Source organism: Suricata suricatta, chromosome 4 (assembly GCF_006229205.1).
Source record: "Suricata suricatta isolate VVHF042 chromosome 4, meerkat_22Aug2017_6uvM2_HiC, whole genome shotgun sequence".
Lineage (NCBI taxonomy): Eukaryota > Metazoa > Chordata > Mammalia > Carnivora > Herpestidae > Suricata > Suricata suricatta.
In genome coordinates, this window is record NC_043703.1 from 90,196,591 (window position 1) to 90,206,939 (window position 10,349).

General features: G+C 52.7%; 1 long non-coding RNA gene across 1 annotated transcript; it reads left to right on the forward strand.

The window, feature by feature from the left end:
* Positions 1 to 7,764: 7,764 nt before the first annotated feature.
* Positions 7,765 to 9,997, forward strand: LOC115288977. The gene is made up of 2 exons (XR_003907308.1): positions 7,765 to 7,944; positions 9,436 to 9,997. It is a non-coding gene; the product is annotated as an uncharacterized LOC115288977 (long non-coding RNA).
* The last annotated feature ends 352 nt before the right edge of the window (positions 9,998 to 10,349 follow it).

Below are 10,349 nucleotides of genomic sequence, written 5' to 3' on the forward strand. Positions count from 1 at the left end.
ATCGCAGGCAGGCCTGCAAGAGGCAGAATTTAGAAGCACATGCCTGAGCCAGCAGAGAGTCAGCCTTGGGGACCACACCCCAAAGATACAGACTCCAGAGAGCGTTTCCTGGGGAGTAAAACTGAGACCCCTGTCCAGCAAAGCAAGACACCAGGCCAACACCTTGATGCTAATGGCCAAGTGACTGAGAGTCCCCATTTACCTACCCTGGTAGCTTCTTGGCAAATGACTTCTCCCGCCCTCTCTTCCAGGATATGCTAGCCTGCAGGCTGCGATGCCGAGAAGGGGAAGACCAGGCAGTGGGTGATGTCAACGAGGGAATTAAGTAAGCAGAGGGGCTGATAACATCACCCCTCAAGGGCCACTGTGGGCAAGATGACTCATCGAAGACAGGCCCCACAATCACTGGGTGATAGTTGTTGTGCCCTGCCCTGACCACGCAGGAGGAAGAAGGGGGCCAGACGGGTTTCTCTGCTCAGCGGAGAGGTCCCAGAACACCATGTCCTCCGCCTTCAGAGCTCGCCGCTGGCACCGGAAACAGCCCTCCCTCCCTCCGTGTTGTTCATCTCCGTCCACAGCGTTTGGTGTGTGTTTGTGGGGTGTGTCAGGGTGATTTCCCCTTTCGCGTCCCACGAGCCGCTCCAGGTACTGGAGATCGCTAACAGCAGAACGCACGCCCCCCTGGTTGGACAGCCGTCTGCGGAGACAGTGCCACCGGATGGCAGACTGCTAACCGCGACCACGTGGCACCCTCATGGTGGGTACAGCCTGTTCCTTCTGCTGCAGGCACCTGCCGAGCCTGCTGAGGGGGCCCAAACCGTTGTGTTCCTTCCATCCCCAGAGTCACCTTGCACTGTTGTCCAGGTTGTGGACTGAACAACTGGAGGGGTCACCACTCACTCTACAGTCTCTGTGCCAGACCTCATGTCTGCACATGCTGGCCCTGCCCCTTCTCTTTCCTAAATTACTTCTCACTCCCCTCCTCCACCTAGAATTATCTATTTGGTTTACCCTTAATAAGTTCATCTTTACACCAAACTTTTCCCCATGAAGCATAAGCCTCTTCCTTTATCATCTGACTTCATTCATTCATTAATTCATTCCACAAAAAACATGTTGGGTTGGTGCCAGGTACTATTCCATGCAGGGAAAGAAGATAGATGCTCCCTGAGCTCACAGAGCTCGCATTCTAATTGGGGTAGGGGGGGGCAATAAATAAGTAAATAATGTGATGCATAAAACTGCAAATGACAGTGAATGCCGCAAAGAATAAAGCCAGGCTCAGAGGTAGAGGATGATAGGGCCGTCTTTCAGCTAGGACTGTTCAGACTCTTCTCTAAGGAGGTTGTCTCTGAGTGGAGACCTGGAGGCAGTGAAGGAAGAAGGCTTCAAGGCAGAGCCCCTCCGGCCAGGCACCTAATGCCAGAAGAAAGTTCCCTGATGCCATCTGCCAGGAGCCTGGGGCATGGCCTAGGGCACTCACTTCCGGGCTCCGGGTGTCCATTTCCTCCTTGACAAACAACAGGCCCAGTTGTGCTGGCTTTCCAAGGGCTCCTCCTACATGAATTCACTCACCTGTAGGAGCCTGAGTTGGAAGGCCAGCTCTGTCACCTACAAGCTGTGTGACCTCAGGCAGCTGACTTAGCCTCTCTGAGCTGTTTTCCTTATCCATAAAATAGTCACCTCAGGGTATTGTGAAGGATTCAATGAACTCAAGGATTCGAAACTGTATACAGTAGGTACTTAATAGATATCTTCTAGGGCCACGCCTGGGAGATGTGAGGTGGTGCGGGTGAGTGAAGAGATGCAGTTAACTGGTTGCCTTTTTGAAGGAGCTCGGAGAGAGCAAAGTTGACCTGAAAGCACAAAGCTCTGCTGGGGTCCAGGTGTGCAGTTTAGCTGTGGGAGCCCCCAGTCTGGGACCCCACCTCAGAGATCCAGGGCCTGGGGGAGGAGACAGGCGGGGTCACACACTCCCCGCTGACGTCAGTAGGCGAGGTGGAGTGGGGTGCTGTGGTGCGCGGGCCCTTGAACTGTCACACCATGGCCCAGCCTTCAACTTCCTCTGGGGCCCAGGGTGTGCTCGCCCGTCCTCCCTTCCTTCCTCCTCTGTTCAAGCTCTCTGTGGGGTGAGCGCTGTCCACCCACAAGCTTCGGCCATCTCGCCCCTTCTGGGCTCCCAGGGCTCCCCTGTTCATTCCAGCCCAGGGCAGCGCTCCTTCCGCCGCGGGCCTGAGAGTGAGCCTGGGCTCCTGGACGCTGTGGGAGCCCCGCGTGTTAAGCAGGAGCACACACTTGTCCCTGACTGCCAAGGCCCTGCACTCTCTATCCATGATCTCCCCTGCTGTTAGTCCGTGGTGAGGGGGAAGGGGGTTTCTGCCCTCTCATACTTGAGGAGCCCGAGGCCCTGGGAAGTAGGAGCTGTGGATGCTCAGGAAGCCGGGTTGACAGCATTCTTACTGCAGAAGATGGCCTGAGGGGCACATTGCAAGGCATGGGGCTTGGAGAACAGGGAGGCTGCAGCAGGCGAACCGCCTGTGGCTGGGAGACTGGGGGACTCCTGTCCCACAGGTGGCTGTAGGCTGAGGTGTGAGCCCCCTCCCCCTGCCCACCTTCTGCGCCAGGGTTCCCCAGGGTGGCCCGGCACTCTGAGTGTCCAAGGAGCTCCCGGTGGGCCTGGAAGCTGCTGGCTCAGTCTGGGAGGCCAGAGCCGGGCTGCGAGCCCTGACCCAAGCCCTTCCGCAGCCCGTGTGGTTCTGAACCAGGAAACTATCACAGTGACGGCTGCCATTTACTGACAGCCTCCACAGCAGGCACTGAGCTAAGCACTTTGCATATATGAACCTATTTCGTCTTTACAGCAGCTCTACCAAGGGAGAAACTGGGGCACGGAGAGGTGAAGTGACTTCAAGCAAAGCTGACATTCTCCCCCGAGGCCTGCTTCCAGAGGCCTTGCTCATCTCCCCTCAAGGCAGGGAAGGCACCGGCCCAGGGTGTTGGGCTGGGCCCTGCAGGCTCTGGGGGGCTGTGGTGGTCCAGCCAGCTGCTGTGTGCACCCTGGGGCACAGGAGTGATGGAGGCAAACCTGCTCCCCCCCAGCGAGGGCCAAATGCAGGCCCCCTCCTATGGGGATGTGGTTTTGACAGAAGGCCAAAGGGGACAATGCTTCTCTAAAGAAAGGCCTGAGAGATGAGGCTAGGTGGCCATGCGGGGTGGGCATGAGGCGGCAGCTCAGGCACTGGGCAGAGAATGTGCAGCCTCTTTCTCTGTGCCCCCTCGCCACCTGCAGCAGGGCCTGGTGCAGACAGAGGCCCGGCTCCCGTGCTGAGGGCGAAGAGCTGCCAGGCTGGCAGGGCCCCCTGGCTGTCCATCTGTGTGTGTGTGTGTGTGTGTGTGTGTGTGTGTGTGTGCGCGCACGCGCGCACTCGTGTGTGCCTGTGCACGAGAGGGGAGGAGAAGGAGACCTCCGAGTGTGCTTGTTTGCAGGGGAGGCCGCCCCCACCCCCACCTGCCGCTGCAGCAGCAGAAAACAGGACACTCTGTCTCTAATCTGCACCTCTGGGGCCTTGAAACCACAGCCACGTCAGCGGGTGGCGGGGGTGGGGCCGCAGATGCCGGGTGCACAGGTGTGTGCCAGCATGCGTGCATGGGGGGGGTGGCTCTGTAGCCCAGTGCCCCTGCGGGGGCAGGTGGGGGAGAGGGAACAGGACCCTCACTCCGGCAGGCCGGGCACAGTCCAGCCCTGGCTGGGACCACAGGCCTGGGAGAGGAGCAGCCGCCTCTCCCACAGATTCTGTCTTCCCTCTGCAGCGTCCCAGCAATCAAAGCAAATGTCCGTGGAGCATCTAAAATGGCTTCACACACTTCCCGGCACTGAGACATAAAGGGGATACCACAACAATCCCTGCCTCTATGAGGCCGGCGTTCCGGTAGGGGAGACATGATAGACAGAATACATGAATTCTGTTGTACGTAAGGAAGTGACAGGTGTAGTGAGAAAACGGGGAGGCAGGGTCAGGAGGTCACATGTGCTGGGAGGGCCAGAGGGCACAAGGGCATGTGTGCGTGCGTGCGTGCACACAGGCCACAATATTAAATTGGGTGGACCAGGTAGGCCCCTTGAGAAGATATGTTGACAAATGTTTCAAGAGGGAGGAGCCAAGCGGGGCCTGGGGAAGAACATTCCAGACAGAGAAGAAGACCAGGACAAAAACCCTGAGGCTGGAGGGGGCCTGGCCAGGACTGAGGGAAGGACAGGCTGGCCCCGGGGGTGAACTGAAGTGACCCCGTGCGTCCAAGTGGCTACAAGCAAAGGTCTATTTCTAGTAAGTTGAAGAAAAAGGATCCTCTGGTACCTGTAGGAAAGGCTGAAGGGCTCTCCAAGGAACCAATGTCTCAGAAAGAAGGAGACAGAGAAGGAAAAGGGTTTGGACCAGAAGAAGCCTGTGGATGCTCTGGGGCCAGAGCTTGGGGGCTCCTAAAGGGAGAGTGCGAGAAGGAAGCCAAGAGTGGGGCCAAGCTGCCGTGGGACCCACAGGCCTCCCTAAGTGGGGACGAGGGTCGGGGGTCCCAAGGCCCCATCAGTAGGCCCCTGGGAACTCACAAAGAACGCAGTGTGGACTCCCATCTTCCCCAGCAGGCCACTGTCAAGGAGGAAGGAAGCCTGGGAATGCAACTACCTTCTGGTCCACCTGCCCTGGGCCCTGCTGGAGGCCACCAGACCCGCCTGCCAGCCCCTTCTGAGGATAGGGCCCCTCCCTCCATTAAAGAAACCTGCAGGAGAGGCAGAGGGAGGGACCCGTTGACCTCAGGAGGTGTAGTGACACTGAATCTAGGGTGTTTGTGCACGCAGTCGCACCCTGCCCTGCAGACTAGGAACAGGACTCCCCTCTAACCCAGCCAGACGGCCAGCTGCCAGCCGAGGGTGGGACACTGGTGCATGTGTGGTTTGACGGATAGGGCGGTGGGGGGGTCAGGAATCAGAGAAGAGGTGGGCATGGCCGGGGTGTTTCAGGATAGGACCAAATCTGAATGGGCAGAGGGGAGACAGAACTCCATGCACTCACGTGTTTGCACGCACATGCACACCTCAAACCGTCATACACGCTCTGACCCTTAAGCCCCCACACATGTAGGTTCTCAACAGCCAGGAGCATGCACACGCGCCCTCACAGCCAAAGTAACGTTCAGACACCAGGGATATGCACTGGGGACATTTACACTCATATAAGGCGCATGGACCTGACAAGCATCACACCTGTATTTACACACTCTCATAGACATAGATTAGCCACCGGAAGTACAGAGGCCCTTTAAAAACAGGCGGGGGGGGGGGGGAGATGGAGATGTGTCTGTAAGATATAAGGAGAGGCACCTGGGTGGCTCTGTCGTTTGAGTATCTGACTCTTGATTTCCACTCAGGCCATGATTTCATGGTGGTGAGATCAAGCCCGGGGTTGGGGCTCAGCATGGAGTCTGCTTGGGATTCTCTCTCCCTCCCTCCCTCCCTCCCTCCTTCTCTCTCTCCCTCTCTCTCTCTCAATAAACATTTTTTTAGAAAGGGGCACCTGGGTGGCTCAGTCAGTTAAGCATCTGACTTTGGCTCAGTCATGACCTCACAGTTTGTGGGTTCGAGCCCCTGCATCAGGCTCTGTGCTGACAGCTCAGAGCCTGGAGCCTGGTTTCGATTCTGTGTCTCCTTCTCTCTCTGCCCCTTCTATGCTCATGCTCAATGTCAATAATAAATAAAAACGTTAAACAATTTTTTTAATAAATAAAATGAGAATTTGAGAATATCAGCTTTCTATGCCAGATTGATTTGTTGAGAGTTGACAGGTACATCCTATCTGCTGACCTCCAAGAAACTGTCCAGAATCTGGCGACTTCTCCCACCTCCCCCATGACCATTCTGGCCAGGCCACCATCCCGCTGGCCTCCCTCCCCCTCCCCACTGCAACCACTGTCCCCTCCTCCAAACCTGCCCCTACATTTTTATCTCCTCCACAGCAAGGCAGCATCCTCACAATGCCCCCTGAGGAGCTGCCCTGTCTCCTGCAGCTCTCAGCTCCTGCTGAGACAGTGCTTGCCTGTTGAGCAAACACCCCCATCCATCCCCTCGGAGCCCCTCCCTCTGCCTGGAATACCCTCATGGCTCCGCCTGCAGGATTTACCAGGATGCCTGGTGCAACTCCGCCCTCCCGCCCACCCCCCACACTCTCTATCCCCCTTTCCATCCAAAATGCCATGTATTTGAGCATATCTTTTGTCTGTCTCTCTTATCAAAATGTAATCTCCCTGGGGACAGGGACTTTTGTCTGTTTTATTCTCTGTACCTAGGGCAATACCTGGGCCCTAGGACTCAAGAGATACTAAATGAATGAATGGATGGAATGAGGTAGCAAATAGGTAAGCATTTATAAAGCATGATTAAAGGGGGACAACCAATCGTAAATGAGCTAGCGGCCATGTTCTAAGAACTGGCAACCACAAGATTGCTTTATTCTCTAATGACCCTGGGAAGGAAATAGGAATATTCCCTATTCCAAATGAGAAGCCTGAGGAGGAAAAAGATTTTGACCAATGGTTATTGAACATTGCCCTCAAAGATGGCCACCAACAATTCCCCTCATCTCTCCATCAAATACTCCCTTCAAGACTTGGAATCTAGGAGCACCTGAGTGGCTCAGTCTGTTAAGCATTCGACTCTTGATCTAGGTTCAAGTCACGCTCTCTGTTTGTGAGATGAAGACCTGCATTGGGCTCTACACTGGCAGTGTGGAGTGTGCTTGCCACTCTCTTCTTCCTGTCTCTCTCTCAAAATAAATAAAAACTTACAGAAAAAAGTCTTAGAGTCTAGGGGTGCCTAGGCTGGCTCAGTTGGTGGACTCAGGATTGTGAGTTCAAGTCCCATGCTGGGAGATTACTGAAGTTAAAAAAAACAAACTTGTAGTCTATTTCCCTCCCCCACCCCGTTGACTCTGCGCTGGCCTTGTGACTTGCTCTGAGCAATACATTCTGTGACCAGAGTGATGCTGTGGGGGTTTTGATCTGGAACTTAAGAGACCTGGTCCCTAGGTCAACTATATTTGCAGAATCCAGACAAAATGAAAATGTGGGGCTCCTTGTTGAAGATACTAAGGTATAGGGGCGCCTGGGTGGCTCAGTTGGTTAAACATCCAACATCAGCTCAGGTCATGATTTCACGGTTTGTGAGCTCAAGCCCCATATTGGTGTCCGTGCTGACGCTTCAGAGCCTGGAGCCTGCTTCGGATTCTGTGTCTCGCTCTTTCTCTGCCCCTCCCCTGCTCATGCTCTGTCTCTCTCTCTTTCAAAACTATATAAACATTAAAAAATTTTATTAAAGGATACTAAAGTATAAAGCTCTCATTTCTTCCGTAATCTCTCTTTAATCATGGTGTTTTTTATCTGCTACTTAACGTTGTTCTAAGAAAAAATTAAAAATTTTAAACATCATGAATTTTACTCTTAAACCTTATGTTGCTAAATGTCAGTTTTAAATGCAAACGTAAGAAGCATTTAACTCAAATGCAGAATCGCCAAAACCATGCAGTTCATATTCCATAGCTCATGTGTGCATGTGTATTTCGTTGTTACCAGAACAGTGGAGACACTGAACAAAATGCTGCACCAACCTAACTCAGCTTTAGTTTTTAAAATGTCTTTACTTTTATTTGCATTTATTCTATGCCGAATTTATTCCCAGCCATAATTTTTGTTTCTTTGGTTTCTTCTGGGGTAGTTTTTTTCTTCTGTGCAACCACCTCTTCTGATTTGGGAATGATCTGCTCATTTTGAGTAAGCATCATGTTAAAGTGGAAGGAGAACTGGTGTACGGGTTTACCTGACCTTGAACTCTTCAAGCTCGGTTGCCTTCTTCACCCAGATATGCTGAATGACCAGAAAATCTGCATCTAAACCCTTACGGTCAGCATTACACTTTGCATTTATTTATTTATTTTTTAACATTTATTTATTTTTGAGAGACAAAGAGAGTCAGATCATGAGCAGGGGAGGGGCAGAGAGAGAGGGAGATGCAGAATCCGAAGCAGGTTCCAGGCTCTGAGCTGTCAGCACAGAGCCTGATGCAGGGCTTGAACCCACGAACTGTGAGATGATGATGCAAGCCGAAGCTGGATGCTTAACCGACTGAGCCACTCAGGCGCCCCTGACTGGGTTTACGTGATTCTGTGGGGTGTTCTGGGTCAAGCAAACAGCTAACCACTGTCACAGATCACCTCAGGCTGCTTATGTGAAGAGATTCTCTTTGGGGCAGGCACACATTCTGCCAACATTGTCTTCCTTCAGTTCGCTGATGAGCGAGGAAGGATCTGTATGGGGACAGGGAAGCAAAGAACAGGGTGGACACATGTCCTCTATGAGTCTCCTCCACCCATGCTCCCGTTCCATCGGACCTCACTTCCAAAACACAACACTGTGTGGAGAACAAATGAGCTGTCCCACCAGGCCCTGCCCAAATTTTAGAATGTGAGCAAATAAACAGTTACTGTTTTGGTTTTTTACATTTTTTATTTATTTTTGAGAGACGGAGTGCCAATAAGAGAGGGGCAGAGAGAGGAGACACAGAATCCAAAGCAAGCTAGTGGTCAGCACAGAGCCCAACACGGGGCTTGAACCCATAAACTGTGAGACCATGACCTGAGCCGGTCAGATGCTCAAGGGACTGAGCCACCCAGATGCCCCTGTTTTGGGGGTTTTTTTTTACTTTTTAAAATATTTATTTAATGTTGAGAGAGAGGGAGGGAGAGAGAGAGAGAGAGAGAGAGAGAGACAGAGCACGAGTGGAGAAGGGCAGAGAGAGAGAGAGGGCGACACAGAGTCTGAAACCAGCTCCAGGCTCTGAGCTGTCAGCCCAGAGCCTGACATGCGGCTTGAATTCACGAACTGCAAGATCATGACCGGAGCCAAAGTTGGACACTTAACCACCTGAGCCATGCAGGTGCCCCTAAAAAGTTACTGTTTTAAGCCACGGAGTTCTGCGGTGGCTTGTTACACAGCACTGTTGACTGATACAACGGTTGAGACCACTCCGTCAGGGTGAGACCAGGCTGTGGTTGAACCCACACTGCTCTGCTACTCAAATGCACATTCCTCTGTGCCCTACCCGGGCTTCCTCAACAAATGTTTCATAGTCTAATTCCCATTTTTCTCCTTGGAGAGTTTAGGGTTGAGCTGGGGGCAAAGGTTACTTAGCCACAACAGATCAGAATTATTATTAGAGCTTGGAAGAAGCCACATCTGGACTCGATATGGGGCACACGGGGCTGGTGGGTGGGTCAGGAGTGAGAACAGGCCCAGCCTCTGTGCAGGGTAAGCCTGGGCCCAGCGGGGTGCTTGGACATCTGTTTTCCATCCTGATTCAGTAAATAAAGCTGTTTTCCTCTGCTGACCCTACAGGAAATGGGAGTCAGAAGTCCAACTGGAGAATAGACCTCTCCTCTCATAGAAGTCCTTCCACATGCCTGGACAAGATGCAGAGTGCAGGGCCTTGGAACCAGCAGAGAAAAAAGAAAAATTAGGGCCTCCCTTGGTCAAGGAATCAGATTTTCCTCACTGAACCAATGGCTGCTGTCCCTACTGTCTGCTATTAGCATATCCGATTATTATGTCAGGTGTTTACTCTTCTGATCCCACGGTTTATGCACCAGTAAAGATGTCTTCAGTGGCCAGAAAGAGAGAAATTCTATTCAGTTGGCTTAGACAATAAGGAAAATGTCTTATCTCCCAGAACAAAGAGTCCAGAGGAAGGGTAGCTTCAGCAGAGATTAATCCTTCAGCTCAACATCACCATCAAGGACTTGGCTATTTCCTCTTTTCCTTCCCCTCTGCCATTCTCAGCGTATTACCTTGTCCTTGGCTCGCTCTCCTCATGGTCACAAGATGGCTGCCACCACCCCAGTCATCACATTGTCACACAACAATGTCCACAACAGCAAAATAAAACAAACTCAGGAAACGCCTCATCTTGTGTCCCATTTTAGGATCAAGGAAAAGTTTTCCCTGAAGCTCCTAGGAGACTGTCCCTCACTGCTCATTGGCCAGAAGCGAGCCACATCCCATCCCTGAATCTGTCCCAAGCCGCGGGGGTATTTCCATGATTACCACCACAGCATTGACCCAGAATCCCGAAGAAAGACAAACACCTGGGACAAACCTGGGCTCTGTGGATACTGAAGGGAGGGGTAGCGAGAGAAGGCCTGGTGGGTAGGCCATCAACTAAGCATGAGTGCTGAAGCTCAGTTGTTTGGACCTGAACTTCTTCCTCATGGGGAAAGAGGAGGAGAGGATTGGTGTTTACAAAATGAGCCAGG